Below are 7,960 nucleotides of genomic sequence, written 5' to 3'. Positions count from 1 at the left end.
TTACAGATTATGAGAAATATCATCAGACTATTACCAGGTCCGTGGTGTACATTAGGCACACATTTTCCATACTCCCCCATTATCAACACAGTACATCTGTGGCATAGATGCATGAATATTACATTATTACTGTTAACCACAGTCCATACATCACTCCAGATATATTTTCCCATGCTTCTCCACATTCCAACCACCCTGCAATAGTGAGGTACATCTCCTCTAGCTCACAAAGGACACTCTTGCGTCTGTACCATCAACCACAACTCTTATCCACCTCTGGGTTTACTGTGTTATTCCATCCTTGGATTATTCTCTAGCTTTCTGTCAATTGGCATTTACATCCCCAGACTTCCCTTTCAGCCACATTCCCATTTATAAACAAGTTGTTACTCACTATAATGTGTTACCATCAACTCTATCCATTTTCACATTTTTACAGTAAAGTTGATTAAAACTTCTACATACATTAAACATCAGGAGTCCATCTCAATCCTCCTCTCATCTCCCTTAAGAATCCACCACCGGACAACGACCATCCCAAGAAACTGGGAGAGTCTACAACTGCAAGCAAGAGAGTCCCATCCATCTGTCCCATAGGATCAAAGCCTCCTCTCAATTAGGGATGGAATGGACAACACCATCCCAGAATCCTCAGGATTGGGGAATGAACCATGGACTAAAGTAGACTTACTGGTATTCTACTGTAGATTTATTGTGATTCTAGCAATGTAAGAACTTATATTACTGAAGTGGAGGTAGTGACCACTGGAGGTTCTGAGGGGAGGGAGAGGGAAAACCTGGTACAACATGGGAGCATTTTTGGACTTGGGAATTGTCCTGAATGACATTGCAATAACAGATACAGGTCATTATATGTCTTGTCATAACCTACAAAATTGTGTGGGAGAGAGTATAAACTACAATGTAAAATATAATCCATGCTTAGTGGCAAAGCTCCAAAATGTGTTCATCGGGAAGCTGACTTGGCCCAGTGGTTAGGGCGTCCGTCTACCACATGGGAGGTCCGCGGTTCAAACCCCGGGCCTCCTTGACCCATGTGGAGCTGGCCCATGTGCAGTGCTGATGTGCACAAGGAGTGCTGTGCTACGCAGGGATGTCCCCCGCGTAGGGGAGCCCCACGCGCAAGGAGTGCGCCCCATAAGGAGAGCCGCCCAGCGCGAAAGAAAGTGCAGCCTGCCCAGGAATGGTGCTGCCCACACTTCCCGTGCCGCTGATGACAACAGAAGCGGACAAAGAAACAAGACGCAGCAAATAGATACAGAGAACAGACAACTGGGGGGGGGGGAATTAAATAAAATAAATAAATCTTTAAAAAAAATGTGTTCATCAATTATAATGTAAGTACCACATTAATGAAGGAGTTGTTCATGTGGGAAAACATGGGAGGGGGAGGGAGCAGGGCATATGGGAATTCCCTTTATTTTTTATGTAACATTTATGTAATCTAAGTTTCTTTTAAAAATACTTTAAAATATTAAAGAAAAACTAAAAAAAAAAAAAAAAGAATCCACCACCTACCACCAGGTATTGAAGATATTTTCCTACATTTTCTTCTAGAAGCTTTGTGGTTCTTACTTTTATATTTAGGTTTTTGATTCATTTTGAGTTAATTTTTGTATAAGGTGTGAGCCAGCACTCCACATGTGCCAGCTTGCCACACGGGCCAGCATGCCTTCACCAGGAGGCTCTGGGCATGAAATCCTGGACCTCCCATATGGTAGACAGGAGCCCAATTGCTTGAGCCATATCTGCTTCCCAGAATTGACATCTTAATGATATTTAGTCTTCTGATCTGTGAGCATGAAATGTTCTTCCAATTATTTAGATCTTCTTAAAATTTCTTTTAACAATGAGCTGTGGTTTTCTCAATACAAGTGCTTTATGTTTTTCCTTAAGTTTATTCCAAAATATTTGAGTTTTATCTGCCATATTTTATTTTCACCACTCTTTTGACACTTTTAGTTACTTTTACTGATATAATCTTCATTCCTAGACACTTTTCCAAGTCTCTCTCTCCTGTCATTTCATTTCAAACTGTAGTGCAGCCTTTAGTATTTCCTGCAAAGCTGGTCTCTTGGTTACAAACTCTCTTAGTTTCTGTTTATCTGTGAATATTCTAAACTTGTCCTCACTTTTTAGAGAAACTTGCTTGGTATAAGATTCTTGGCTGGCAGTTTTTCTCTTGCAGTATCTTAAATATATCACAACACTGTCTTCTTGCTTCCATCGTTTCTGATGAGAAATCAGTGCTTAATCTTATTGGGTATCCCTTATATGTTATGCATTGCTTTTCTCTGGCTGCTCTCAGAGTTCTGTCTTTGTCTTTGGCATTTGACATTCTGATTAGTATGTGTCTTGGAGGGTTTTTTTTTGTTTTTTTTTTTATGACTTGGGCAAATTTATCGATGACAGATTTTAAAGTCAGCCATAAAGCTTACATAGAACAAATACAAATTCTAGCAGATTTTTATCCATTATCTATAGATAATAGCCTAAAAATAATAAAAATAAGAGCACTGAGGCAGGAAGCAAGAGACCCTTACTCAGATTGGATCTCCTTCTTGCACAATCTGCTTAACAGTCTTTAAGTGAGAACCACTTTGAAGGCAATATCAAAACATGCACAGTTTTCATAGCGCTTAATGATTTTCACTGTCAATGGAAATGGTGCCAGACAAGAAGGACCTGAAAATCATGTCTTCATTCATTCATTCAACAAATACAAAGAGAGGTCCTTTGTTAAAGACCTGGCTATATATTTGTGAAATAGAGTGAAGCAATTTGCAAATCCAGCCAGCTCTACTCTCAAAATATATATCCAGAATCAAATGACTTTTCACCAGTTACTTTTTGTTTTTGTTTTTGTTTTTTCCAGGTTTTTATTTAAAATGTATTGTAAGGGGTTTTGTGTAAGCAGAGGGAAGTGGAGGGTGGGGAACATGCAGGTGACACAGGAACACAATGACATGGCCAGGTCCACAGCTTCTCTCATGAGGAAGGGAGGTGAAAAGGAAAGGCCAAGGCTGGAGCTGCGGTGAAAGAGGGAAGAGGGAGACATGGCAGCTGCATTCCCACCATCCCAAGAAGCACCTTGAGTCCCTGGCTCTCCCCATTTATCCTGGCCCCCTAAAAGTCCATCTCTTATTCTGCCTCTGGCCCTAGTGGCTCCTTCCTTTGCTCCCCGACTTATTTTCCCTGACAGAGTCTCAAGCAGGAGTGATGCTTAGGGCCTGACCCCAAACAACCTTGCCTTATGGGAGTATAACTTGTACCATCCTCCCTTCTGCCCCTTTTCCCATCTTGCCTTTTTCCCAGTCTGGGATAGAATCTTTGATTTCCCTTCACCAGTTACTTTTCAAGTCAGGTTATCATCCTTTCTGTCTAAACTCTTGCATTAGCTGCCTAATTAGCCTCCCCATTTTCACCCCTCTTTCAACAGAGCAAAGAGAGGTAGCTTTTGGAAATGTAAGCAGTGTGTTTCCAAAGCTTCCAGTGATAGCAAACCTCTCTGCTAATAATATATCAAGTCCCTCCAATGGCTGGAAAGGCCCTAAGTGACCATAGTAGAGAGGGTTTCCTTCACTGCCCGATCTCAGAATGGCCTGGCCTCCTCCCTTATGTCACAGTCTATCACTTCACCTGCTTTATCACCACTTGTACGCATTATCTGCAATATATATTTATTTGCTGTCTCCCTTTTCCTGAATGTAGGTTCCAGAAGAGCAGTGACTTCGTTTATTTTGTTTACTGTAGAACACAGGTGCTCAATAAACATTTATTAAATACCTGAAGGGATCACCCCTACTTCTCATATCCATGGAAAGACAGATAGTAGACAAATAATTTCAATAAAACATGGTTAGCTTTATGAAAGGGGAAGTCGAGGGAGTTGTGGGAATAGTAAGAAGTAATCTAATCAAGAGGTTGGAGAAGGGAGGTTTTCTTGAGGGAAAGGGAAAGTCTGAAGGATAAGTAGAAGCTAGCCAGGCAAAGAGTTCTGGGAGGGGCAACAGCATCTTTATTCTATGTATGTATGTACCTATGTATATATTTATTTGTCTTCTTGTCCTTGCTCTTTTAATTCTTGGGCATGTGATATCTGCTTCTGGCAATAATATGGATTAGATAATCTGAAGAAATTCTTCCGCCAGCTCATCATAGATTCCACCCCTGCAGTCGTCGGCTCACATCCTTCCTCCACCCCCCGATTTCCTGTAAGCCTATCTTCCAGTCTCTAGCTCTCTGAGGCAGCTTGCTTATTTCATATCATTGAGGTCATGTAGTATTTGTCCTTCAATGCCTGGGTTGCTTCACTCAGCATAAGGTTCTCAAGATTCATCCATGTTATCGCGTGTGTTTGTAGTGTATTTGTTCTTAAAGCCGAGTAGTATTCCATTGTATGCATATACCACATTTTATTGATCCACTCATCTGTTGATGGGCATTTGGGTTGATTCCAACTTTTGGCGATAGTGAACAATGCTGCTATGAACATTGGTGTGCATATATCGGTTTGTGTCCTTGTTTTCAGTTCTGCTGGGTATATACCCAGCAGTGGAATTGCTGGGTCATATGGCAAATCTATGGTTAGTTTTTTGAGAAACCACCAAACTGTCCTCCATAATGGTTGTATCCTTCTGCATTGCCACCAGCAGTGGATGAGTGTTCCCATTTCTTCACATCCTCTCCAGCATTTGTATTCTTCTGTTTTTTTCATAGCTGCCAATCTTATGGGAGTAAGATGGTATCTCATTGTAGTTTTGATTTTCATTTCCCTGATAGCTAGAGATTTGGAGCATTTTTTTCATGTGCTTTTTAGCCATTTGTATTTCTTCTTTGGAGAAGTATCTGTTTAACTATTTTCCCCATTTTTTAAATGCGTTGTTTATCTTTTTGTTTTCAAGATATATGAGTTCTTTATATATGCAAGTTATAAGTCTCTTATCAGATATATGGTTGCCAAATATTTTCTCCCATTGTGTGGGTTCCCTTTTTACTTTCTTGACAAACTCCTTTGAGGTGCAGAAGGCTTTAATTTTGAGGAAGTCCCATTTATCTATTAGTTCTTTTGCTGCTCGTGCTTTTGGTGTGATATTCATGAAGCCATTTCCTATTACAAGGTCCGGTAGATGTTTCCCTACACTGCTTTCCAAGGTCTTTATGGTCTTGGCTCTTATATTTAGGTCTTTGATCCATCTTGAGTTGATCTTTGTATAAGGTGTGAGATGGTAATCCTCTTTCATTCTTCTACATGTGGATATCCAGTTCTCCAGGCACCATTTGTTGAATAGGCCACTCTCTCCCAGTTGAGAGGGTTTGGTGGCTTTATCGAATATTATATGGCTATATATATGAGGTTCTATATCAGAACTTTCAATGTGATTCCATTGGTCTGTGTGTCTCTCCTTATGCCAATACCATGCTGTTTTCACTACTGTAGCTTTGTAGTATGTTTTGAAGTCAGGTAGTGTGATTCCTCCTATTTTGTTTTTCTTTTTCAATATGTCTTTGGCTATTCGGGGCCTCTTTCCTTTCCAAATAAATTTCATAGTTAGTTTTTCTAGTTCCTTAAAGAAGGCTGTGTTGATTTTTATTGGGATTGCATTGAATGTGTAGATCAAATTTAGTCTTCCTATCCATGAACAAGCAATATTCTTCCATTTATTTAGGTCTTCTTTGATTTCCTTGAACAGTCTTGTATAGTTCTCAGTGTATACGTTTTTTACATCTTTAGTTAAATTTATTCTTAAATATTTGATTTTTTAATTTACTATTGTAAATGGTATTTGTTTCTTGATTTCCTGCTGATCTTACTCATTATTGGTGTACAGAAATGCTACTGATTTTTGCGCATTGATCTTATAACCTGTGACTTTACTAAAATTATTTATGAGTTCTAGAAGCTTTGCTGTAGATCTCTCAGGGTTTTCTGTGTATAGGCTCATGTCATCTGCAAATAATGAAATTTTGACTTCTTCCTTTCCAATGTGAATGCCTTTTATATCTGGTTCTTGCCTCAGTGCTCGAGCAAGTACTTCTAAGACAATGTTAAATAGAAGGGGAGACAATGGGCATCCTTGCCTTGTTCCTGACTTTAGAGGGAAGGATTTTAGGATTTCTCCATTGTAAACAATGTTGGCTGTAGGTTTTTCATATATACTTTTTATCATGTTCAAAAAATTTCCTTGTATTCCGATCTTTTGGAGTGTTTTTATCAAGAAAGGGTGCTGTATTTTGTCAAATGCTTTTTCTGCATCTATAGATATAATCATGTGATTTTTTTTCCTTCAATCTGTTTATATAGTGTATTACATTGATTGATTTTCTTATGTTGAACCATCCTTGCATACCTGGAATGAATCCCACTTGGTCGTGGTGTATAATTCGTTTAATGTGTTGTTGAATATGATTAGCAAGTATTTTGTTAAGTATTTTTGCATCTAGGTTCATTAGAGAAATTGGTCTGTAATTTTCCTTTCTTGTGGTGTCTTTGTTTGGCTTTGGTACTAGGGTGATGTTGGCACCATAGAATGAGTTTGGTAATGTTCCTTCTGTTTCTATTTTTTGGAATAGTTTCAGCAGGATTGCTGTTAGTTCTTTCTGGAATGTTTTGTAGAATTCACCTGTGAAGCCGTCTGGCCCTGGACTCTTCTTAGTTGGGAGGTTTTTAATGACGGATTCTCTCTCTTTACTTGTGATTGGTTTGTTGACATCAATTTCATCTTTCGTCAATATGGGCTGCTTATGTGTTTCTAGGAATTTGTCTATTTCCTCTGAAATGTCATTTTTGTTGGAATATAGTTTTTCAAAGTATCCTCTTATGATAGTCTTTATTTCTGTGGGGTCAGTGGTGATATCTCCTTTCTCATTTCTTATTTTGTGTATTTGCATCTTCTCTCTTTTTTTCTTTGTTAGTCTTACTAAAGGTTTGTCAATTTTATTGATCTTCTCAGAAAACCAGCTCTTGGTCTTGTTTATCTTTTCAAGTGCTTTCTTATTTCCTTTTTCATTTAGTTCTGCTCTTATCTTTGTTATTTCCTTCCTTCTTCTTCCTGTTGGGTTACTTTGTTGTTTTCTTTTCTAATTCCTCCAAATGTGCAGTTAGTTCTTCAATTTTTGCTCTTCTTTTTTGATATATGAATTTATGGCTATAAATTTCCCTCTCAGTACTGCTTTTGCTGCATCCCATAAATTTTGGTATGTTGTGTTATCATTATTATTTGTTTCAAGGTAGTCGTTGATTTCTTTTGAGATTTCCTCTTTGACCCGCTGTTTTTCTAAGAGTGTGCTGTTTAATTTCCAAATCATGGCGTGAAATCTGGGCCTCTGACCCTTGCAAATTTCCAGCTTCACTCCACTGTGGTCAGAGATATTATTTTGTATGATTTCGATCTTTCTGAATTCATTAAGCCTTTCTTTGTGGCCTAGCGTATGGTCTATCTTGGAGAATGATCCATGAGCGCTTGAGAAAAATGTATATCCTGCAGTGTTTGGGTGTAATGATCTATATATGTCTATTAGATCCAGCTCCTCTAATATACTGTTCAAATGTTTTGTTTCTTTAGTGATTCTCTTTTGAGATGTTCTGTCCAGAGTTGATAGTGGTGTATTAAAATCCCCCACTATAACTGTAGATGCATATATTCTTCCACTTAGTTTTTCCAGCATTTGCCTCACATATTTAGAGGCGCCCTTGCTAGGAGCATAAATATTTATGATTGTTTGATCTTCTTGACAGATAGTCCCTTTCACTAAAATGTAGTATCCTTCTTTGTCTCTCATAATTGTTTCGCATTTAAAGTCTATTTTGTCTGATATTAATATAGTTACTCCTGCCTTTTTTTAGTATTGTTTGCTTGTATTATTGTTTTCAAACCATTCACTTTCAACCTCCATGAGTCTCTGGATCTAAGATGTATTTCTTGTAGACAGCATATAG

This window comes from Dasypus novemcinctus, chromosome X (genome assembly GCF_030445035.2).
Source record: "Dasypus novemcinctus isolate mDasNov1 chromosome X, mDasNov1.1.hap2, whole genome shotgun sequence".
NCBI classification, from domain to species: Eukaryota; Metazoa; Chordata; class Mammalia; order Cingulata; family Dasypodidae; genus Dasypus; species Dasypus novemcinctus.
The sequence above is the reverse complement of the archived record's forward strand: the minus strand, read 5'-3'. Positions refer to the sequence as shown.